The sequence below is a fragment of the Homalodisca vitripennis genome, chromosome 4 (genome assembly GCF_021130785.1).
Source record: "Homalodisca vitripennis isolate AUS2020 chromosome 4, UT_GWSS_2.1, whole genome shotgun sequence".
NCBI lineage: Eukaryota > Metazoa > Arthropoda > Insecta > Hemiptera > Cicadellidae > Homalodisca > Homalodisca vitripennis.
In genome coordinates this window covers 44,131,225-44,156,637 of record NC_060210.1, presented here as the reverse complement: position 1 = coordinate 44,156,637, position 25,413 = coordinate 44,131,225, and the positions used below count along the sequence as shown (strand labels likewise).

General features: G+C 34.7%; 1 protein-coding gene across 4 annotated transcripts in view; it reads left to right on the top strand.

Moving 5' to 3' along the window:
- The first annotated feature begins 22,577 nt into the window (after positions 1–22,577).
- LOC124359235 (glycerol-3-phosphate acyltransferase 1, mitochondrial) overlaps positions 22,578–25,413 on the top strand; it is a 90,212-nt gene continuing 87,376 nt past the window's right edge. Inside the window, exon 1 of one of the 4 annotated variants that reach the window (XM_046811815.1) lies at positions 22,578–22,725. The gene's annotated coding sequence lies outside the window, so the exon portion shown is untranslated. Of the gene's footprint in view, positions 22,730–25,413 lie in introns of all 4 variants that reach the window. The other 3 variants (XM_046811817.1, XM_046811809.1, XM_046811818.1) reach the window with 3 other exon arrangements.

The following is a 25,413-nucleotide window of genomic DNA, read 5'->3' as shown; positions in this document are numbered from 1 at the left end:
GTTTAAACTGTTTTTGCAATCACTGTTAAACATAGACTTTACTATCCAGATAAATACAATTCAAAATTTGACGTAAAAATTCACCTTTAACTGCAATATTTATTTAATATAAACCATGCTCATGCTTGATCAGAAGAGTAATGCAGATATCATAATTACTATCTTACGTTGGCTACAAATATAAAGAATGTTATAAAATCAACCTTAGTTGTTTTTTTTTGACAGAAGTATGGTTCTCAAAAACTCCGTGTGTACATATTCTCTCGATCGAGACAACAAAGCCAAGCTCAATCGTGGCATCGGAGATATAACTAATTTAATCTAAAATTTATTATAGTAAAAAAAAATTTACTAAGTAATATAAGGACTTCGGTTCTTAAGATTTTTGCGTGCGAAGCCGTGGGTAACAGCTAGATAGAGGCAGGAATATGGTACATACCTTCATAATACGCCCAAGAGGCTCACGATGGAACGACTATCAATTATCTCAGCAATGTTTAGAATGTGATAGAAAAAGAATAAGTGAATATAGTGTACTGTTTTCAACGGAAATTGCGTGCGAAGCCGCGGGGCAACTTTTGCAAAAAATTATTGAAATGCGCAGCAAAGCCGCGCCGGGCCCGCTAGTCTAATATATATAAAAATGAATGTTTGTATGTTTGTCCTTTATGGAATCGTGAACTATTGGACCGATCATGATGAAAATTTGTACGTATATGTATTTTTCCACGGAGAAGGTTTATTAAGCTATGCCCATCCCTTTCCCGATTCAGGATTCCGCCCCACTGGTTACAGAAATACCCATAAGAAATGCATTGCAGCAAACATATGTAAACGTCTTTTTCAAATTTTTAATCAGCTGTTCTTTGTAAACATATATTACACTTATAGTTTTAAAGCATAGAGTAAGCTTAAGAGAAACGACAAATTTTGTTAAACTGTTTTTTGCAATCACTGTTAAACATAGACTTTACTATCCAGATAATACAATTCAAATTTGACGTAAAAATTCACCTTTAACTGCAATATTTATTTAATATAAACCATGCTCATGCTTGATCAGAAGAGTAAATGCAGATATCATAATTACTATCTTACGTTGGCTACAAATATAAAGAATGTTATAAAATCAACCTTAGTTGTTTTTTTTTGACAGAAGTATGGTTCTCAAAACTCCGTGGAGTGTGTACATATTCTCTCGTTCGAGACAACAAAGCAGCAAGCTCAATCGTGGCATCGGAGATATAACTAATTTAATCTAAAATTTATTATAGTAAAAAAAAAATTTACTAAGTAATATAAGGACTTCGGTTCTCTTAAGATTTGCGTGCGAAAGCCGTGGGTAACAGCTAGATAGAGGCAGGAATATGGTACATACCTTCATAATACGCTCAAGAGGCTCACGATGGAACGACTATCAATTATCTCAGCAATGTTTAGAATGTGATAGAAAAAGAATAAGTGAATATAGTGTACTGTTTTCAACGGGAAATTGCGTGCGAAGCCGCGGCAACTTTTGCAAAAAATTATTGAAATGCGCAGCAAAGCGCGCCGGGCCCCGCAAGTATATATATAAAAATGAATGTTTGTATGTTTGTCCTTTATGGAATCGTGAACTATTGGACCGATCATGATGAAAATTTGTAGGCCTAACGTATATGTATTTTTCCACGGAGAAGGTTTATAAGCTATGCCCATCCCTTTCCCGATTCAGGATTCCGCCCCACTGGTTACAGAAATACCCATAAGAAAATGCATTGCAGCAAACATATGTTAACGTCTTTTCAAATTTTTAATCAGCTGTTTCTTTGTAAACATATATTACACTTATAGTTTTAAAGCATAGAGTAAGCTTAAGAGAAACGACAAATTTTGTCTAAACTGTTTTTGCAATCACTGTTTAAACATAGACTTTACTATCCAGATAATACAATTCAAATTTGACGTAAAAATTCACCTTTAACTGCAATATTTATTTAATATAAAACCATGCTCATGCTTGATCAGAAGAGTAATGCAGATATCATAATTACTATCTTACGTTGGCTACAAATATAAAGAATGTTATAAAATCAACCTTAGTTGTTTTTTTTGACAGAAGTATGGTTCTCAAAACTCCGTGTGTACATATTCTCTCGATCGAGACAACAAAGCAAGCTCAATCGTGGCATCGGAGATATAACTAATTTAATCTAAAATTTATTATAGTAAAAAAAAAAATTTACTAAGTAATATAAGGACTTCGGTTCTTAAGATTTGCGTGCGAAGCCGTGGGTAACAGCTAGATAGAGGCAGGAATATGGTACATACCTTCATAATACGCCCAATAGGCTCACGATGGAACGACTATCAATTATCTCAGCAATGTTTAGAATGTGATAGAAAAAGAATAGTGAATATAGTGTACTGTTTTTCAACGGGAAATTGCGTGCGAAGCCGCGGGCAACTTTTGCAAAAAATTATTGAAATGCGCAGCAAAGCGCGCCGGGCCCGCTAGTCTCTAATAAAAATTTACGATTATTAAAAGAAGTTACTAACACAATACACTTAAATGCTTGGGAAACATTTTACATTAACACAAATCAAGAAAAACTATCAACAATGAAGACGGACCAATTCAAAATTCAGTTTTACTCTCATCTCAATTAATAAAGAAATAAAAAATGTAATTCTGATTAAATATTTTATACTGGCTAACCGTACATCCAAATTGTTAACCATATGTTATTATAAAATTAATTATTATTTAAAAATGTAAACATTTTATAATTTGTGAAGTGCCTGATGATGGAATCTTTGATTCAGAAAGGCCTTGCACAAAATAAAAATTATATATTGGAAAATGTTGAATTTGTTTATACTAGTGATAGTACGATAAACCTTTTTTCCAATGCTCCAAGATTCTACATTGTACAGCAAATAAAATATTAAGAGTATATTTAAAATCAAATAATTATCTTATAAAAATAAATCATAACCATCAAATATTAACCCTTATATGCCCAAATTAATTTTTGTTTATTAAAATCTTTTATAATTTTAAAATATGGTTATTAGTACTTATTTAAGATATATTTACCATAACTTTAAATACGGTATTTTATACTTCATATGTGAAAAAAGTGACGCCCCGTTTTTGGGGCATTGGGCACAGTAGGGTACCGTGTTAGCAGGATGTAAGGTGCCCCATTTTTGGAGCACTGGGTATGGGTGGGAGCATAAAAACACAAATATTTTACCATGAAATCATTAAAAATTTATTATTCATAAAAATGTAAACACACAGAATAATTATTTTAAGATTAGCCATAATATATATTTATGGAAAAGAAGGAAACAGTTTGCATGGTAGCCGACTTTGCACTTATCACAATTTTTTGTAGTATTTTTGTGACATTGTCCACATCTTACTTGGGTTGCTGAAGATACAATGAAATGCTTTTGCCATCTAATCTCACTTCATCAGGAACCCTTTTTTTAGCAGTTTTCGGGGTTCATTCCCGATGATGGTCGAAGTCCAGAAGTTGAAGCCAAGTAGGTTTGAAACAATATTCTTCTTATAAAACCTAGGTAATCCAACGAACCCTTGTCACGGCCTGCTGGTGTTAACCGGTAGAGTTGGAATGCATTATTTGTACTTGCATTCAAGAGAAACATGAGTATGGGCCAGTACCATTTCTTCATCCGAATAGCAGTTCTTTATATGGAAATGTTCTGATCGAGACGGTCGACCCCTCCCATGTAGGTATTATATTCGGTAATACACAAGGGTTGCTTGATTGTGATACGTTTTTTTTCTTGGTTGCCTCCAAACGTTTACATGTGCCCATGGGAAAAAAGCCCCACATTTGTTAGACGCCACTATTATCTACATTGTTATCATTATATTGAATGAGAGTGGTGCCGGCTTGCAGTGTCCGTAGTTTGGAAATAATCCCCTCTTTGCATTTTTTGTACATCTTTGTTGTCACATCAGAGGGGCATCAATGACCTGTTTGCTCGAATGGTGCCTGTGCCATCATGGCCCAGTTGTTTCAGGTGGTCAAGGAGTGCAAGAGGAAGAGACGTGAAAAAATTATCAAAGAATACACTAAATCCTCCAGAGTTGGGCAGTTTATTAATTAAATTTGAATACAACAGAGCCGCCCACACATAATGCGGGATTGGTGTTACCAGTTGAGGCCCCCCTGATATGGCTATCTGCTTGAACAAGATATCCGAGTCGAGTACCATAGTGACCATATTTTGAATCCAAAAACGCATGGGCTTTCCGTGCAAGTGCTGTTTTGCACCGTGACGGCCGTAGTACGGTACCATCGACTCGTCAATGCTTACATATCGATCCTGTGGGAAAATTCTTCAGCCACCTAGTTTTCATCATTGTAAATAAAGGTCTTACCTTAGTAAACTTGTCGGTAGGGTCAAGGCATGTATTGTCACTTACATGGAAATGTCTCAAAAATCTCTTCAAACCTATTCCTAGATATACTTTGGGCCACACCAGCATGGTAAGTATCAACACTATTATCCCAGTATAACCTACGCCGAGAAACAGTTGCAATAACCACTCAGTAAAAGTATTCCCAAAACTACCTTTATTTCTTCTTTAGTAGTATTGAAATATGGTTTCCTTTGAACAATGCATACGAATTGGATTCTCGCACAATGAGATCTATTACTTCTTCATCCCAAAACAATTCAAATAACTGAACTGGAGAGACATATCATTATCTAACAATTCAGGCCTTTGCCAAACTTTCTCAACTTTAGGCGGTATATCTGTAGTTCCCCAGGTTCTTACCAGATTCTTTTTTATTTTTAACTATAGGCCTATTAGGCCTATTAGTTTTGTTTTGGTTTGGTTGTTTGATAAGTTTTGATTTAGGCCTACTAGAACTTTTTTACTCTTTGGTGTTAGATCTAAAGTATTTTTTGTAGAATTGTGGTTATTGGATCCACTATCCCAGCTGGTGCTCGGTAAGCTAATATCAAATAATTGAGAGACCTGGCCTTGTGTCAAGCGTAAAATCATCACCTGTAGCAGGCCTGGCTGTGTTTTGGTCACCCTGATTTTACATTTTCCTGGCAATCAATATGATCTTCATTGCATCCTAAAAACAATTCTTCTACTCCAGATTCAGTAATTCTTGTTATTTTAGCTTCATCTGGGGCTCGGAGCTGACTTCACTTAAATGATTTATGTCCATATCCTCTTCTTCACCACTATCTTCATCACTATTTAGATGGTTTTCTGGTGGCACCATATAGATATCCGCCGAAATGCATTGATTATCTCCTTCAAGAAGCGCCAAAAATCTCCTCCACTGTAAATCTGAAACAAGATATAATACAAAACTATAAGTTTTAACAAATAAAATAAACAGATATATTATTATTATTCAATTTATTCCAGTAAAACTGAAATAAAAAAAACATGTTATTTGCATTAGATTGAAGGGTTCGCTTATAAAAAATATCGGTACCCTCCCGTGCCCATTGCCCCATTATTGGGGCAGCAAAATATTTTAGGTTATTAATATGAATATGATGAAAGGAAACATAATTATTGGTTATGCCATTGTTAGAGTGTATTATACTGAACATAATTATATCATTAATTGCATTACAAATGTTATGGAATATGTTGAAAAACTTACCTATCTTTAGAATCCATGACAACTAATATTTAGAAGCTCTTTTCATTGCCATCTGAGAAGTAAACAATGACACTGCAGCTTTCCTTGGTGCTAAATCTAGCTTCAGTGCTACCAACCTGAACATACTTATAACTGGAAAATTACCTCAAAACCTTTTAAAGAATTTTAAACATTTTTTATTTCCACCGCCCCAATAATGAGGCAATGGGCATATATGGGTTAATAATATATTATAGATCAATTAATTTTCTTAAATTACAAATAAAATATAAAAACATGTTTCAAATAAAAATTTTAAGAATTATTGATGGTGGAAATAAATACTTAGGTAAGGAACAGAGTCGTTGTCCCTTACCTGATGCTGTATATCGACGTAGGTTCAGCGAGCGGGGTCGGGGAAGGGGTCGTAGCAGTCGTCTGTGAGAGCAGCGATCGTCGTTCTGCACCGTTCGCGGATACTCTCGACTCTTCAGTCGGCCGTCGTTATATAGGTTCGCTCGACCGCAGGGGTTGGGGGAAGCGTTCTCCTCTCGGTGGGGAAGTGGCGATATTCCGTGCGGGCACGGACCTGTCAGTTATGGTCTGATTCATCGTTAGTAAAAATAATAAATTTCGTACTTTTAATTCAGATAACATTATAATATAACGACTTGAGTTTAATAGCTTACAAAAAAAATTGTGTTGTAATTTCGAAATTTCACTAATCAATATTTAATTTTGTAGTTAAGAAAAAAGTAACATGTTACAACTTCATAAATCAATTAACACAAGTGGAAATGATTAATGGTTGGTTCCAACAAGACGGGGCAACAGCCAACAGCATATACATCTAACATCTCAATGGCTCTCCTGAACAACGTGTTTGGTGAACGAATCATGTCCAAGAATTTGTGGCCTGCAAGATCTCTTGATCTGACTCCCCTCGATTTCTTTTTATGGGGTGCGACGAAACAAACAGCGTATCGGAACAGACCACACACGATTGACGAATTTAAAACCGCGATAACGGGATGCATTCGAGGAATCACTGTTCTACAGTTTGGTAAAGTTTTTTTAAAACAAAATGAAACAGATGCAATGCTGAATTGATGCCTATAGAGGCCATTTCGAACCCCTTTTATAAACAATGTAATTGTGTATTAAGATATGGTTTAACAATTATTTAAGGTATTAAATTATTTTTTCTTCAAAATGCTAAGCCTTTTCTTTATACATATTTTCATAAATGCATAGTCACAATTCCAGTGCACAGGGACTATCTGAATGCACTGTAGCCTACGCAAAAATTAGAGTATCGCAGAATCACAGCAGTACATTGAATCTCAGTTGTTACAGAAAGTGTTTTCTTTATCTCAGAATAAACTGAGTCAAAAAAGTGAATTATGTAAAAATTAGAATTATAATACAATATTAGAGTCAGGACAATGTAGTAAATCCCCCGTCATGTGTGCCACTAGAGCTTGATTTATATAGTTTGGGAGATACTCCGTTCTTAGGATGGTCATCCCCCATAGCTAGTGAAACACAACACGAGGAACGGTAGGTATACGTGATTGATGAAATGTTGTTGTCAGAGAAGGATGATGAAATAGATAATAGAAGTGAGACCAATACGTCCAGTAGTCCCTGTAGTAATGAAAGAAGTAGGGGTGAAGGTCTAATCGAATTTATAAGAGTTATGATGAATAGCCTAAATAAATACCTAAAGAAATAGTGAAATACAACTCTTATCTCTTTATTAGGGGTATTATAAGGAGTTAACAAATTATTTAAACAATAAAACGGATAAGCATAGCGAGGAATTAAATAATAAAATAGACCATATGAATAAAAGTAATGAGAAGCTAAAGAAGGAATGAAATAATGCAATTTCATGGAGATGCAAAAAACCATGGACAATTGAAACAGAACATAGATCGAATAAGAGAGGAGTGTTATGGGCAGTCCGACCTCCATAAGAACATAATGTTAACTTGGGAACCTATATCTCTGTAATGGTTATAGATAGAGTCCTGATTTTTATTTTACTTATTAAATAGCTTATAATCTAGGTCTTATCATGAGGTTTTTAAATTTGAAAAAAAAATTAAAAAGTTATAATTTTTTTATAATTTATTGTTTTTAACTAACTTTTTTATAAGTAAAAATGTTTACTGTGCCTCATTGACAAGAGATATTTATAAATTCCCATGAGGGGAACTAGGCAATAGTAAGTAGAATACTGTATAAAAATTTGACTGGGGTAGGCCTAGTAGTTTTTGAGTTATAGGGCCCCAAAGTTAAAAAATAACAAGTTTCGGCAAATCAAGAAAAAGCAAGAAGGTAGCATATTTTGGACTCATACCTTGGTTTAATGATGGCCTGCACTGTAGGAAGGGTTGTCTGGATCCTCTGCTTCTTGATACAGATCCTCCAGCTTCCTTTTGGCTAAAGTCCTTGATTGCCTGATTTTTTTTTCAATGTCGGTAGCCGCTTTATCTGCTTTGCGAATCCGCTGGGTGTCGAGACGTTTTAAAGCTAACCGCATATTCAGTCCTGGTTCTAGCCCAATGTGCTCTAAAACTTTCACTTTGGAGCTGTACCCATCATTGAATGATAGGACTGCCTCATAGACACCTAGCCTAAGAGCACCTAGTGTAACAAAGGTGCGTTTAGGGAGCCGAGCCCAAATGACATTATTCATAGACTCATTAGGATTTTGAGATTTTCCTTTGAGACATTTTCTGAGTAGTTCTAGGCTGCACAAAGATTTAAAAATAGGTTTGATTGCTTTCATTAGAACAGGTGAGAGGTGAAAATGCTGGCTGTGGTCATATTTAGTTTTTTCTTTGGCGGCTTTGTTATACTTACACCATGTGTCTTCGGTGTCTGGGCATAAAATATGTAAAGGCGTATCGTTAGTAGACTGAACATGACAGTACAACGCCCAAACTGCTCGCCTCATGGCTTCCACGCTGTGTGTATTCCTACGGATGGCTAGTCCATAGTATATTTGGATTTGTTGGATCGCCTTCCCTGTTAGCCTACCTTTCCCAGAAAGAGATTTTCCGTCAGAAAGCTTCAAGCCTTTATTTTTCATGATAAAGTCCCTTATTCTTGTCCCCATCCTCTTCTGGACGTGTCCTACACATTCCAACTTCTGAATGGACACATCTGGGCCATATGGTGCTTCTGCCACAACTGCTGCATAGCCATTGGAGTCACCATCTCCAAGGTACTCCACATAGCGAACACCGTATTTAGTCTCGGATCTTTTGAACATTGCAGTCGCACCTTCAGCTTCCATACCTCCACTGCTACCTACATAATTTGCCTTGCATATTTCTAAGTGTTGGTTGCTTGTTCTCTGAGGGCAGTTACAGTATTTTGACATTGAATAAATATCTATTACTTTACCCGTATCTGCTGAAGTAATTGTGACAACGCCATTTAGCGAGGTGTGGCCTCGCTTTTGCCAGCTTCCGTCAACCGCAACACATAAGTCATTAGAATTTCCATTTTCAATAACTGCTTCTGTCACTGCTCTCTTCATAGAGTTTTCACACACACTTTCTACATGGCTGGACAAAAACTGTTCATGTTGATTGAACTTGCTGGGCGGAGCGGGTAAATTCATCATGCCGCAAAGAGTTTGGGCAGCAGTATAGCCCTTTCCTATTACACGCAAGCCGTATACTAACCTTAGGTTCAAGTCATAGTAGCATTGTGAACTTTTGCTTGGTGCCTCAATAGGCCTAGGCCTAATATCTGTTGCTTTGGGACAGTTGTCAAAAGCTTTTGTCATGCCACAGCTACAGGAGACGGAAATTTGTACTGCGAGCCCTGCTAATGGTTTTCGACTAAATGATAGGTTGCCATGACAAACCCTACACACTGCAACATCTTTCAAAACTGATTCTAGCTGTACAATGTTTACTATGTCATACTGTAAGGTATCAGTTGAATTATCATAGCAGGCTAGGTTAGGGCTCAATTTCTCATTGGATGTGGAAACAACTTTGGGTGTTCTAGGCCTATCCTCTTCATTACCTGAAGTTACTACTGTTTTCTTGCTACGAACAACAGTCTTCTTCTTGTAACATAGTTTCTTAGTTCCTACTCTCTTCTTATTACCCATTTTAATCTACATTCAATTACAATAAACTCCTTTACAAATAAAAACAACAGGGAAACTTGCAAATCACAAAACACAGTATTTCAAAACTTCACAATAACCTCCAACATAAAATAATAACAACAGATGACATCTGTCATATTGCTGACAGTGTGTGATATCAGCTAAAACCAGACTAAAAGCAAAACAGTACCAACATAACAAAACCAATTAATATCTATTTTATAGATTGTTGTTTACTATAAGGAGTGGTGCTCAACGCCAAACAACAGTTGCAAGCCTTTATATATATATTTTTTATATAAGGTTAATATTATAGTAATAAGGTATATTATATACCATTTTAAAGAGAAAATTCTAAAGAATATTAATAAATAAAAAACCAAAATTCCCCAAAAAAAATTTTTTTTTCATGTCAGACTGCCCTTAAGTTAAGATAACAGAAATAAAATATGATTTCAACAGAGGTTTAGATAGTATTTGTGGGGACTTTAAAAAGTTGGAGGAGAGGGTCAAAGCTGAGTTAGCTGAACAGATAGAAACAAAAATTTAAGCAATAGAGTTTACGGCTTCACAATATGCTTTAAGCTAATTGTTAGCCACACAAACAATAGGTTAGTATCGGCTGATTTTTAGCTGGGAGCATCTCTTCCTGGACAACAGGAACCAGTTAAGAAGAGGTTACTGTGCTCTGTATACACAAGAGATTTTCTAGCAGAGGTAAAGGACAAGGACCTTGCTCACGACCTATAGACGCGAAAAATCTGTTTTCAACCTCAGTCGCTCTCTCCATCAGTACATCTCCAATTGAATTGAACCAGGTATTGTACATTATTTTTATAGTTTATGATGTCCCATACGGTACTATTAATATTCTTTGACGAGATAATTTATTTGAAGAAATCATATACTTTTGATACTTGTCTATGATTTTATCATCTGTAAAAGCATTGTTATCTAAACGTTACTGTAGAATTATGCTTGTTTACTATTCCTAATAGAGGCTACAACAGTTAACCTAGTCACTTTTATTTAGTAGTTTTTACAAATGTAGCCTTATGCTCTGTTTGTTCTGTCACAGTTCATAAAGACGTTTATTATTAATATATTGTTTAGAATACCTTCTTAGTTTTTAATTTATTAGACAAAAAAGTGACTTAGCAACAGATTTTAATGTACTTGAAATTAAAGAACTCTGATATGAGCGCAATTGGCATGAAGTGTTCTGGAGCTGTCGTTTATTCGATTTGTGTAATGCGAGCTATTCGCTGAAAACCTTAATGTCGACTGTGTTTTGTACAGTAAATCTGTGTGTATTTAATTTTGGTGTTAGTAGATGTGTGATAAAATCCACTAAAAATGTAATACTTCAGTAAAATTTCGGATTTTTAAGATATTCAAAGTTAAAATATGTTATTGGCCGCCATTTTGAAAGTATTAAAGATAAATTAATATCATAACACCTTTTTGCTACTGGTCTTTCCACCATAAACATTTGACAAAGGTTTTGTAGGATTTAATTTGTTAGTCTTTAAGATATAAACTTTAATAAAAACCCATACAGACCGACCTATGCGAAACTAAGCGCTAGAAATCCATATTAATCCATATATAAATGTATGTTCATTGACAGCTGAGCAATAATGCTTTCAAAAATATCATAATATATTTGTTGTTGCGTGTTTTAACGTGGTTCGGTACAGTTTAGTTTATTATAGTTCTTACTGTATTGATCATTAGCATTTAGGAAATGAAAATTTTACAGTACATCATTTTCCAGAAGTTTATTGGTCTTCGCGAAATCCAAAACAAATAGATAACTGTTTTAAAGTTATTAATTTAATAGGTATTTTAATATAATTTAATAATGTCTGGACATGTACCTATATTTATTATACTTGACGGACTTAAGCAATATCAATCCTTCTACGTAGATTGTATCGTGTTTAAAAATTTAATTTTACTGCTAAATTATTTTAACGTAAGCATATTCAATGCATAGTATTTTTTGCTCTTTTCCGTTAATTCACCACCACTACTGTCGTTGAGTTTCCGTTTATTCACCACCACTAACAATATTAATTAAATACGGTTACGGAAATGTTCAACGCACTTTGGAATGTTCATTCCGGTTCTTTTTGATCCTCTAAGAAGCATGCAAGCTTTAAACATTATTTTTATAGTTTTTGTGATTTATTGGTTATTTATTATATTCATATTTTTTTATACATACATGTGAATGAAATTTATTATTTACAATGGAATCGACGTCAAGTGCTCTTATGTATCCGGAAGACCTCTGCGTGAGCAGCTAAAGAGATTGTTTGTTGTTTGATGAGATACTTAATGGGCCTAAAAAGAATAAACAGTTAAAATATAATATTGCTGAAACAACGAGTAACGCGACACTAATGATGTGTCCAAATCATTAGTTACAAGAATCATAGTTGAAGGTAAGAGATCGCTTGCACAAGGCGCGCTGACTCTTTCAGTCTACGCAGACTTCTTTTTTCCTACAGGCAAAATGGTTAAGCACGAAAAGAATTATAATCAACGGCTATACTGAGGGCGTTATTCATAAGGAAATTCACGAATTTTACGTGTCAATGAAAACATTGCCTACGTAATTCTGTCCTTAAGGAAGAAAATATTTTTCATTTTGGTAAGTGGTATTTGAGAAACATGAACAGAATGGGCTTCTGATGGTGAAATGTTAATCAGACAGAAAATTATTGATTGGACAACCTCAAATTGTTGGTTTGAGAGATGACTTGTCGAGGTTAATGAAGGAACACAAAGTGAAAAATATAATCTATTTCTATGAAACATTTATCCACAGCTCCCATACAACACCTTATTGTTGGTAGTCTAAAGCAGAGTTAGGTAAAACCAAACCCATTTGCTAAGACAAAACTCTTATAATTGTACGTGCTGGGGGCGTGACGGTTCTGGGCCTAATGTACTCTTGATTTTTAAATCGCAACTAAAATCAGGAAATTATCGTGGTAATATGATTTTTACCAAATGGTTTAGAGATATTTTGTTACTAAACGTAACAGAACAGTGTGTTGCATTTTTCGAGTAAGCAAATTATCGCAACAAACTGGATGACAAGAAGGCAACTATGTCATCTTTAAAAAACGATATGATGACGAGGTTGAAAAACAAAGTAGCATTCTAAGGGCCTGTTACCAAAACCCAGTTGTGTTGCTGATACAAACACGCTTTGGAAGCCCATGTAGTGTTGACAAACTGTTTACTGATGCCGACCACGAAACCATTCGCCTTCCTCCTTACCACCCAGATTGAAATCTCAGTAAGTTGCTATGGATGTAAAATTCAAAACAGGGCAGAGTTTGTCAAACTCGTTGAACCAAAAAACCGAATAATGTGAAAAAAAATTGTTCTCCGAATTAGCAGTAGGGGAAATGATGCGATCATGTAAAACAAAATTAACATCAATTGGGAGTCTTATATGGATTGATTGATGTTGCGGTTGATCAACTAATTATTAGTGTGGGTGAAGAAACAAGACAGTGACAATGATTATTCTATGATCATCCTTGAGGACAGTGCAGTGGCGTTAAGCAAGGAGGATTCTGACTAAGAGAGGCATGCCTATTTTCTTTTTAATATTTATATTCTAATCAATAAACTTTGTGAAAATCAAAAGTACAACATGTTTTAGTATTTGGCCAGCGCATTCTACCGGTTTGACAGTAAAATAAACCATTTACTATTTAAAATAAACATTAATGAGTTAAATTCTACGATATTAAAGTTAATATCTAATCGGTACAAACAGCCAAAACGTTCAAGTTAAAATACCAAATTAACTAACAATGGCAGTGCCCGAGTAAGCGTCCAGAATCACAGCGCTTCACATCGCACAGATGGGGGGGCTGAAAGCTGCGGCAGACTGACACACAGCATCGTGGAACCCCGGCCAGAGGAGAAGTCCTGGGGAGGGGTGAATGTGAAGAATGAAAACTCCCCTGTACGTAATTGTATTGTATGTTTTGAATACACAACTAAACAGCATTTACCTCAAATAAGTAATGTATCATTTTACCCAAATGTTAGGCTACGTTTTAAAAAACCGGCCTTATTGCATTATACTATTTCATTAACGTTATACTGGTTCCAATTTTAAGTTTGTTTTTAAAACTAATTGCTTATATAGAAAAAGTTAGTAATAACTATTTCAATCCTATGATTCAGATTTGTTATTATATATAATGCAATATGTAATCATTTATTATACTGTAATAGGACAATACAATAATAAACTACTCAAAGCAAATTGGAGACTTTTAACAAATATTTTACATTAGCAGTTACCCGCGGCATCGTACGCAATTTCGTAGGTTTTTTACTTATTGTTCGAGTAAATTATATTAGGACGCCAATATTAAGTTTGCCTTCCTTCAACGATTAAGAAAATATATTAAAAAGTGTATATTTATGGTCGTTTTAATTTAGGTACTTCAATGTTATTTTTGTCCCACAGCTGATTTGGCCCTTTCCTGATCAAGAAAAAAAATATACATACATACACAGCTCTGAGAAGCCTACTTTTGCAACAATTGAACTAATTTAGGTTTCATAACAGTAATTAAATGTAAAGTCTGTCATTGTATCTTATTTCTGCACTGCTAGCAGTTACCCGCTCATTAAATTTGCACGAAATTTAGTAGGCGTTGCACGTGTACGGTTACTGCTGTTTTGAGATAATTATATTTCCGACGCAAATTTTGAGTTTGCCTTGTTGCCACGAGAAAGAAAATACGTTGAAATTTTTATAATTGTGGGTTTATTTAAGGCTTATAATTTACTTTGTTCTTAGTATATTTTGTTCCATACTAGATTTTGCCTTGTTTCCGGAACAAGAAAATAAATATCACAGATCAGAGAAGCCTACTTGTGTCAAAAGTGAACTAAGATGAGTCTTATACCAGTCTTTAAATTTATATTGAGAGTTAGACAGTAACATTGTCTTTTACATCACATTAACAATGACACTACGCATTTGTTTAATTATAAATTGAAAAATGATGTTGGAATTGATACATTAGTTCGAAAGCACAGTCCAGCGACCTTTCATCTAGCATAGTTCTTGCCTGCTGCTTCAGAGATTTTTCGGTGTCAAATTTTTTAACGTACATGAATACTTAGCTAATCGCTGAAATCTAGAACGGCGTTAGAAATATTTGTTATTCATAGAGAATGTACTGATTATAAATGTTAACAAATTGAAAACAATAAACAATGTTTACAAAGAAGAGTTGATTACATTATTATACATAATACATGCTATTTTAATTAATATTTCACAGCTTTAGAGACTAAGATGGGATTTTTTGCTACTTTAAAGACCACTGGGGCATAGACCGGAGAGATTTTCTAAATAAAAATAGGCCTATATTCATCCCAGTAACCGTAAGAAAGTCCATGTAAAATTTCAGTACAGTCAGTTGAATATTTTACGCGTGAAAGCAAAACAAACAAAGGCACTTTCACATTTATAATATTATTTGGATTAGGTATTAAAAGGTCTATTTTAAATATATTCATAACATTATAAGTGTAATACCGTCACAAATCCCAATACTTTAACACTGAAATTTCGTTGATAGTATTTAAAACCTGGTATTTAACAAGTTAGGACAATACTATTTTATACATGTTGCTGACCTAATCAATGTAAATAAAAAAAAAAACAATGCACAGCACACACTTGTAATAATCTTAAAAATAGATTGTATCAAACCAATTAATAATCAAATATTAGGAAAATTGTAATGAAATTTAAACCAATAAAACATGAGCAGAACTGATGTATTGTGTAAAAAGGCTATCATATTCTGTCAGAATGAATTGACACAACCTCTAGTGGAGTTGGTGAACATGTCCATTCCTATGTGCATATCCCCAGATGCATGAAGGGTGATCAAAGTAAAGTAAATGTTTAATGAAAAGGGTGATGAGTCTGGCGTCTGCAGCTATCGTCCAATATACCTCCTTCATGTAGTCTCAAAAATTATTGAGAGGGTAGTCTGTGGTCAGCTGACTCTTTACCTGGAGGAAAAGAACCTCCTGGTAGAAGGGCATTATGATAGTTTCAGAAAACCCAAATCAACAAAATTAGCCTTACCTGATTTTGTCAATGGCTACAGTTGAGGCTGGGTAGACGGGTTTCAACCGTTTTCTGACCTTTCTAAGGTTTTAAACTGTGTCAATGCAAGTATTATGATCACATAATTTATTTGAAGAGCTCAAAATGTAGGTCTTTCTTAGTTTCATTATTAACCAATAGATATCAAGAAGTCAGGTTTTAAGCACAACAAAATTCAAAAAGTAATGTTTTCTTTCAGAGCCTAGATAGATCTGAAATAGTATTTTCCCACAAGATTAAAATCTGTTTGTCGTCTTTTGTTATTGGTTTATGTAAATGGCAACTGATAATCACTGTTTGCTAACGAGTGATTAGAGCACCAGGAACCGTGACTTGGGAGCTCTTGAATTCTTCATCAAGGCAAACTACTTAGCCCAAATTTTCGTAGGTAATAGCTTTAAATCCCGAAAAACAAACAACATTTACATTCAAACTCGTCAAAACATAACAAAACAATTCTTCAAATCCCGGCCTATGCATTGATGTTACCGAGATAGTTTTAACAAATTTAGTTGAACCGCTAGGATTGGTATTGGAATTATACCTGTACAGGAGTGGTCAACTGAATAACATTGAAGGCAAGTTAGTGGCATCTTTTTCCTTTGAAATCTCTCAAAACTTGAAAACACTCAATTAACAAAGAATGTCTACAGCAGCTGTTTACTCGAGTCACATATTATACTCAATCATTCTTCGGAGTGGCTCAATTTCAAATCTTAAGAAATATTGATTTGCAATATTGGCAAAAATGAACCATCCGAGCCGTGTTGGGCTTACAATCGCGCTATTATTGCAGTGAAAATGTCACAAAATAGTCACTGAGACTTGTCTATACGTATTAAATTGTGCCTGATATACTGTCACAACGTCTAGAATATTATAACATAGTACAATGATATCTCACTAGATTTAAAAACATATTTACTATTCAACACAGATTCACTCTTTTGGATGAAAGAAACAAGAAAATCAAACTATCTGGCTTGAAAATACTTCAACACCTTGTAATTTAAAAACTGTTAATTGAAACAATTTTTAAGAGTGAACTAAAGAATGTTTTATTTGTAAACGTTTTTACAGCTAGGTCATCACCTCCCCCCCATCATAGACTCCTGTTCTTAATAGGGCAGTATCGTGTACAACCTATAATTAAAGCCATATATCAAATTAAAATTCTTTTCGATTAAAGACTTAAGACCAAGGTTGGTGAATTAGATCTGATTCAAATCCTGCTCAGCCTTGATCCAAGCTGGTCTGATTCAATCTGAAAATGATCCTGATAAGGGCTGATCGTATTGTATTTTACCATAACTGCCTGACAATTGCCATCATTATCTTTCTGTTGACAGACTAATCTCTTCGCATTATCAGCTGTATTTCATAATGGAAACCACCGTATTGACAGTGTCCTCTGCATTGTGAATACAAAAGAGATCAAGTAGTTGCATCGATAGTTATGTAGGTACATATGGAGGAATTCCATTCCTACGCGCACGGATTCCAAATATAACTTATTCAACAAATAAACGCTATCTGTTTAGCGGGTTGCGTTTAGGTGTTAACGTGTTGTTGGTGGAACAACAATCTCTTTCATGCCAGTTTAAACTCACGATTTCGATTTAACGATTATTGTGACGATAAACATTTTGAAGCAGCCGGGATTAAACTTCAAACCCAAAATTCAAAATTGGTCATCATCGGCATCTATAGGTCTCCCAGTGGAAACGAAGACATATTTTTTCAAAATTAGAATCCTTGTTGATGGACCTGATTCACCATGACCTTGACTTCGTTCTGATAGGCGATTTGAATATTAACGCTTTGGACAACAACCACCAAATGCCTAGCCGACTTGCTAAGGTCTTTTGATCTTGAATTATTAATAAAAGCCCCCACAAGAATAACACCAACGTCACAATCGGCTATCGATAATATCATTTTCAACCTTCCCAATGTCGCAGTGTCTGTGGTTAATACAGCGATTTCAGACCACTATGGTCAAGAAGCTATAATCAGCGGGAAGAAATTCAAACGCGAGCCCAAAATTGTTAAAACAGTAAGAGACACAAGGCCAGAAAATATCGCCATCCTCAATGCTTCACTTGCAAAAGAAAAGTGGGAATTTTTAAATTCTTCTCAATCTGTAGAGCAGCTTTTCAAATTGTCTCAATTTTCATCTTAATTCCTGCTGCCCTACAAAAACTGTCAAAGTTTGTCATAAAAACATGAAAAATAATTGGATTACCAAAGGCATCCTGATTTCGTGAGAAAAACTTAAATTTTTTCCGAAATTCACAGAAACACAAAATACAATAACTTTAAAGTGTTTTTCCGGAAGTATAAAAAGATTTATAGAAAAGTTATTCAAGCTGCAAAATCACATGATACATTAAATTCGATAAAGTCTTCCAAAAACATTTCCAAAACCATTTGGGACATTATTAACAATAAAGTCAAAGATTCGAAAAAAGGCCAAATTAAAATTGGGGATCGAATTGTGGATGATGATATTGAGGTGGCAAATGAATTTAACAAGTTTTTTTGCAAATGTAGCCTGTGAGCAGGGCCCTCGTCCGTCATCACATCAAGTAAAACCCATTCAAAGACAAAGTCCAGTAACCTCAATGGTCTTGACAGTCCTGTCGTTGAGGAAGAGGTGGATAGAATCATTCAGCAGCTTCCATCGAAAAAGTTCAATGATACTAATTTAATGTCAATGTGGCTCATCAAGCAATGCTCTAAGCATATTGTGAGGCCTTTGACTGTATTAGTTAATCTGTCATTTCGCACAGGAGTTTTCCCCTCGCTCATAAAAATCTCAAAAGTAATCCTTATTTTCAAAAAAGACGATCCCACACTCATCAATAGTTTCGGCCTGTCTCGATTTTGCCTGTAATAAGCAAAATATTCGAATAGCTTTTTTAATACGAATGCTTCAGTTTCTTAACAAATACAATCAGCTCTCAAATGAACAATTTGGATTCAGAAAGGGCAAATCAACGATAGACGCAATTGTGAGTCTTGTTGAGACGATTGTAGAGGGGCTAGAGAGTCGAAATCACACGTTAAGTGTGTTTCTCGATCTATCTAAAGCATTCGATTGTGTTGACCATCTTACGCTGCTTGACAAATTGGGGTCCCATGGCATTCGAGGCGTGCCTCTCTTGTGGCTTAGTTCATTTTTAAGCCACAGATCTCAAGTTGTCCAAATTTCAAACCATGTTTCTATTTCAATTAAAATTATTTATGGAGTCCCTTAGGGATCAATTCTCAGCCCTATTCTGTTCCTGCTCTATGTCAATGACATAGAATCATCACTACCACACGGAAGAATCGTGCAGTATGCGGATGATACGACTCTCTGTTTTAATGAAACAACAAAATCAGTTTTAGGACAAAACACCTTTGTTGCAGTAAACAGTTGTGTGCAACATTTTCACAGCCTCAATCTAAAAACAAATTCTTCAAAATCCAATGTTATAATAAATTTTTCTTTACGCTCGACAGACTGCGAATATGGCCCGGCCATCGTGTTGGATGAGGCCATATTAGAAGAGGTCTGTTCCTCGAAATTCCTTGGAATTTACCTTGATCAAGGTTTGACATGGAATTTTCATATCGATTAAGTTTTCTCCAAATTAGCCTCAGGCATTTATGTGCTGAGGTCTCTAGCTAAGTACTGCCCTATTCAGGTTATAATGACGGCTTATTATGGCTTGATCTATCCACATATCACCTATGGACTAGTAGTGCTGTGGGGTGCATGTGCAAGTAACCAATTTTTAAGAGCGTTCAAGCTTCAAAAACGAGCGATACGCATCATTAAATTAAGAGAGTCGTGCAGACCACTTTTCAAAAGATTGCAACTGTTGACTCTGCCAAGTCTCTACATTTTAGAAACAACGTCATATTGTATGCTTAAATGCACCTTGACCAACGGACGGGATGTTCACTCGTACGAGACAAGAGGCAGAGAAAACTACCGAACCGGGAGACACAGGACGGTAGTTCATGAACGTTTGCCCTCACAGGCAGGAGTTCATCTCATCAACAGCTTGCCAGATGAAATTAAAAATTCACCTACGCATAAAACATTTAAAACTCGTTTGAAACGCTGTTTAGTGTCCAACGCTTTTTATAGCGTGAACGAGTTTATAGCATATAACTGGGAGGCCGCACAATCAGAAGACTTGCTCTCGAATTGAGGTGGGTAAAAAATTGGCGATGAATGGAGCAGAGTGAGTGTCAAAATGTATGTATGAATGAGAGTTCGATGTAGCATGTGTGTCAAAATTATTAGATACTTGACGTTAGCTATACAAAATGTACTATTTGTCTCCGCAATAAATACTTGACTATTGAGTGTCAACATATAAGTTATAAAACAAAAACACGGTACACTATAACAAGTGAAAAAAGCAAATATATGTCCAATTATTGCTATTATTTTGGTTTCTGTAATTATATAATTTTCAGTGACAATATTTAGTTAGTTAAAAGGCTTGAATAAATATAAATGTCTAAAAAATTTGACTTACAATTATTGTTTTTCCATTGTAGTTCTTCAATCCCATTCAAATGGTCCTCCTCCCCTCTTCTGGGTCACTACTGTCCGTATCCGAACCATCTCCCAAGGATTCTATAATATTGCCAATTAGAGGTTCTGCGGCTGCGTAGTCCATTTTCTCTACGTGCTTGCAGTTTACTGACCACTTTTGTGCGTCCATAATTGATATCTTGTCTTCACGGAGAGCGTTGGCTGCCCTTCACATAGCACAGGATATATAATCCTTAGCTACTTAATCTTTCACTTCGGCCCAAATTAACTCAGTGGGATTGAGATCTGGGTGATAAGGCGGAAGTCAGATGTCATAACTCTCTAGCTGAACAGTTTTGTCCAAGGTTTGTCTTGGTTTATGTAGATGCACAAATTTGTACAATTCAGATAAAAACACATCATTGCTAAATGGCATTCCGTTTTTTAAATATCACGCCTTTATATATCTTGCTTACTACTTTTTGAAGTAAGAGCCTTTTCAATTTGTTAGTTCTGGTAGGGCTCGTTATCGGCTACCAATACTAAATTTAGTTCCAGGCTCGGCAACACTTTTCCTTCACCCACTTCATCAATATGTCGCCATTCACGTTGTGGTAGTCTCCACTGTGGTTGCTTGCTTTCAACAGGTAAAAGCAATAGGCACGAACTCTTTTTCTCCACCAGCATAGATAATTATCATTCTTTTGCCCTCGGAAATCGGCACGTGTAACCCTTTATTTAAGCCATCCGACCAAATTTGGTTAGGTACGTGAGAAGATAGTATGTGGGATTCATCTAAATAAATGATTGGGTGTCCTTACTCCCTGTAACTTTTCAATGTCCTAAACCATGTTATCCTTTTCTTTGGGATTTCTGGTTTTTCAATTAATAATTTCCCGTTTACTGTCCTTTGATAAGGAATCCTAGGTCCTTTAATATCCACCTCAATCTTTTCTCACAACCCAGGAATTTTGTTTTTCCCTTAGCGCCTCCCTCAATAGCTTTGCAGTCGGTATTCGGTGTTCTTCAATTTCAAAAATTGTACACTAGTCTCACTACATGTTTATCAAATTCATGTAAATGAGTAACGTTAATGTCGGTTTTTGTTTGGTGTAGTAAAACTTGCCCCACATTGATTAATAACCTTCATTCTTTTACGCTCACTGTTGATTTGTGTCACAGCTCGTTCGGATACACCAGTTGCTGCAGCAGTTCTTTACAACGGAATATTAACAGTTTTATGGTCTGCCTCTTCCTTCATAAATTTATAAACATTACTTACGATGTCTAGGGGCTGACTATGAATTACTCTACCTTTGAGTAATTCATCACACATTATCAGTAAAAACGAACCACAAACAACCACCACACTCAGTACTGTCACAGTAAACAACAGACTGATTTCAGCGAGTACGGTGAGTTATTTGCGTGAATACGATTCCGAGAAAGGGGGCTGTCGCTGAAGAGTCATGGAAAATGTTTTCGGGATGTAGCGCATAACGCTACCCCGCCATTCCTCCCGCCATTCCTCCCGCCACACCATTCATGGTTATTCGTGCCGGCAAAGTCTTCTATCTGTAGTTGTTCTTCTCTTGTTTTTACCTTAGTTTTGATATACCTCGCCTTATAATGAGCATATTACTTTATTTTTTTATTCTTAAGAGGTTTTTCCTGAGAGATAATTTTGGAAAAAAACTGAAATTCTTAAAACAATTTATTTTTGACCTACAGTTAGTTTTACCTCTAAAAAAGTAATAATGCACATTTTTAACTTGAAAAAGCAAACACTGATTCACCGAAGACCGAACCCGTAACAAGACCTTAATCCTTTAACCTATAAAATATAAATAAATATAATACTATTGAGTTAACATTGCAGTCATCACTGTATTTTTATCACGGCATCGTTAACTCATTTTAAAATAACAGTGAATATAACGTTCTTTTAGATTTTATCATAAAATTTTCCTTAGTCTGTGCTTAGAAATTCCCTCTAATAATGCCATATGTTAGTGCTTCTGGACTGTGTGATTGGGAAATTGTTTGAAGTACTAAAACATATGTTCGTTTGAAAAACAATTTCTCAGATTGCTTTCTGGTTCTGCTTATGCCGGCGTTTGGCAGTTTATTTTATAATCCGTGCGAAATGAAGTTATGGGCCGAGGTGTTTCAAACAGTGTTTAAAAAGATTTAAGCCCTTCTTTTAAAAATTACCTGTTTCATCTTCCGTGCTTTACATTTTGTAAGTAAGTTCTAAATGAAAATGTAATTTAAATTAGCTTTAATTCATATATTATCTTAGGAAGTACATGTTTACTAATCTCTAAGTGGTGACAGTTCAAGTTTATATGAATGTAAACCACTTATTGTAGGAATATTAAAAACATAGTATTTGTTTAAATTTATCCAATTTAGGGACATTCAAGTTTTGCACAAAACATCTTTCACAACTCCTGTAATGTGTACTAATGCAGAAAGGGAACAAACAGGGCGAGGAAACTTAAATAAGGAGGTTATGGCTGTTAGCTCTTAGCTCTCATGGACAGGTTGGCTCTCCAGTATGCAGTCAGTCAGGTATTGCGATTAGTCCTTAGATAGGTCTTACAGTTTAGGTTAGGTGAGTTTTCATGAGTTACCTCCAATACCAACAGTTATAAACAATGTTCTTAAGTGGGCCAATTGTTCCTCGGGTAGGTTCGACAGTCAGGTAGTTAGGGTAGGTGAGTTTTCATTAGTATATTTGGGTGGACTTTAATAAGTGGTCTACAATTATTTTCAATTGTTTTTATTGAGTGTTTCAATTTTTTTATTAAGGATAATATGAGGCTGCATTATAATAAGCAGCCACCAACACAAGCGGATGGTGATTACTGAATGATTCAAATCATCGATATTCATGACCATCCAAAGGACTGAAAACTAAATGTCCGACCAAATGACATAAAAGGTATTTTAAAAAACAATATGATTTTGCTAATTTTCAATCTTAGAAATGAATGTATAAATATTAATATAATCTAAAATTGGTTAAGGCTGCAGTGTAAAAGCGGCCACCAACACAATCGGATGATGATGATCGAATAATTAGAATCATTGATATTGATGACTATCGAAATGACTGAAAGCAAACTGTCAAAGACTGAAAACAAAATGGTGGACCAAATAAAGTAATAAATATTTAAAAGAACATTATGTTTTTGCTTGTTTTCAATCTTAGAAATTAAAGTGTAAATATTAATATAATTTACAAATCAAAATATAATGTATTATTAATATAATTACAACAAAACAATAACAATTAATTACCTTATGTATTTTCAAGGATAAAAGTGACTGCTTGTGAAACAAAGAAGACACGTGCGTCACTGTTCTTGCTGCCATTATCAATAAAGAAACACATGATTTTAATTTTAAATGTATTTTCAAACACAATTTTACTTTGAATTAATTTGTAGCGAACTGAATTAAGTTTTATGTTTTTAAAATCTTATTATGGTGAAGCTATTATTTTATATGTAAAATAAATGTATTAGTTTCAGATTGCGTAAAATAACAAAATTATATTTTAACAATGTTTGAGCAGCGTAATAATTACAATTTACTTTAGCCAATCTGAAATATATGGTATTTCTGCAGGTACTAATGCCATCAAAAGTACATTCATTAATAATTTAAAGTCATAGTTTGTTTGATTTCAACTAAAATAGTACACGATTTTTCATTACATTCATAACCAAATTTAGAATGTTAAAAATTAATTGTCTAAGGTTCGTTTTTAAGTACTTATGTCATGTTTGTTCTTACTTTTCTTTTAATTTTCACCTTTAATTCTAGTTTTCATCTTGTCAATTCGGATTTAAAGGAGCAGGGTCGTTATCTTATAACCATTTCAAACATTGCTCAGTGTTTATAAAATTATTTTGAGCCCATATTTACATATTCATTGCCATTGTGCCTGTTGGCACTAGCCTTCTCGTACATAAACGAAATAACAACAGCTGGTAATGATGTCACTAGTCTAAATAAAAAATAATATTGAATTATTCCTTCGGATAAAAACAATCAAACCATTCGATAATAGCAATCTAATAACGAGTGTAGGCAAGTTATTAAAGTCTAATTAAGGCTACAGCATAATAAGCGGCCACCTACACAATCGGATTATGATTCTAATACCGATATTATTGAATACAACACTTGACTTGTAGATATTCATAAATAATCATTGCCAGCTTTCCTTATTTAGACTAGTGAAGTCATTAACAGCTGTTATTATTTTGTGTATGTAGGAGAATGCTAGTGACATGACTGCTTGTGAAATAAAGAAGACATGTTCGTCACTTGACGCCATTTTAGTCAATTACGAAACACATTATTTCAATTTTTAATTAATTTACAAATATGTTTTAACTTTGAATAAAATTTTAAACGATGATTTCGAATTGAATTAAGTTTTAGGCTTTACAAATTTTATTATAGAAAGGCTATATTTTTACATGTCAAAGAAATTAATTTGATTTTTAATTGTATGAAATAACTCAACCGTATTACAAGTACTCTTGGACCGTGTGGTACTAACTATTACTTAACAGGGTACACTTGTTGTGTAGCAAATAATAAATGCTTGAATTGATCACCTCCAATAATTTCTGGTCAATACATCAATTCTCCAACACGATCGGCAATGCACTAATTTCTGAGACTGGGTTTAAAAAATGTTTTTGTTGCTCTCCAATTTGATTCTAAATAAATCAGTAACAATGTTGCTCCAGGTTTAATATGTTTTACAATCAATGGGATTAGAGATTTGGCATCGCGTTTATTTTCTGCCCAAATCTCTAAATGGAATCTACCACCTCTTCTCTCCTGTTTAGAAATGTCTATGTCAGTGTTTATTTCCATCATGCCTATTACCCTTGTACCTTCTACC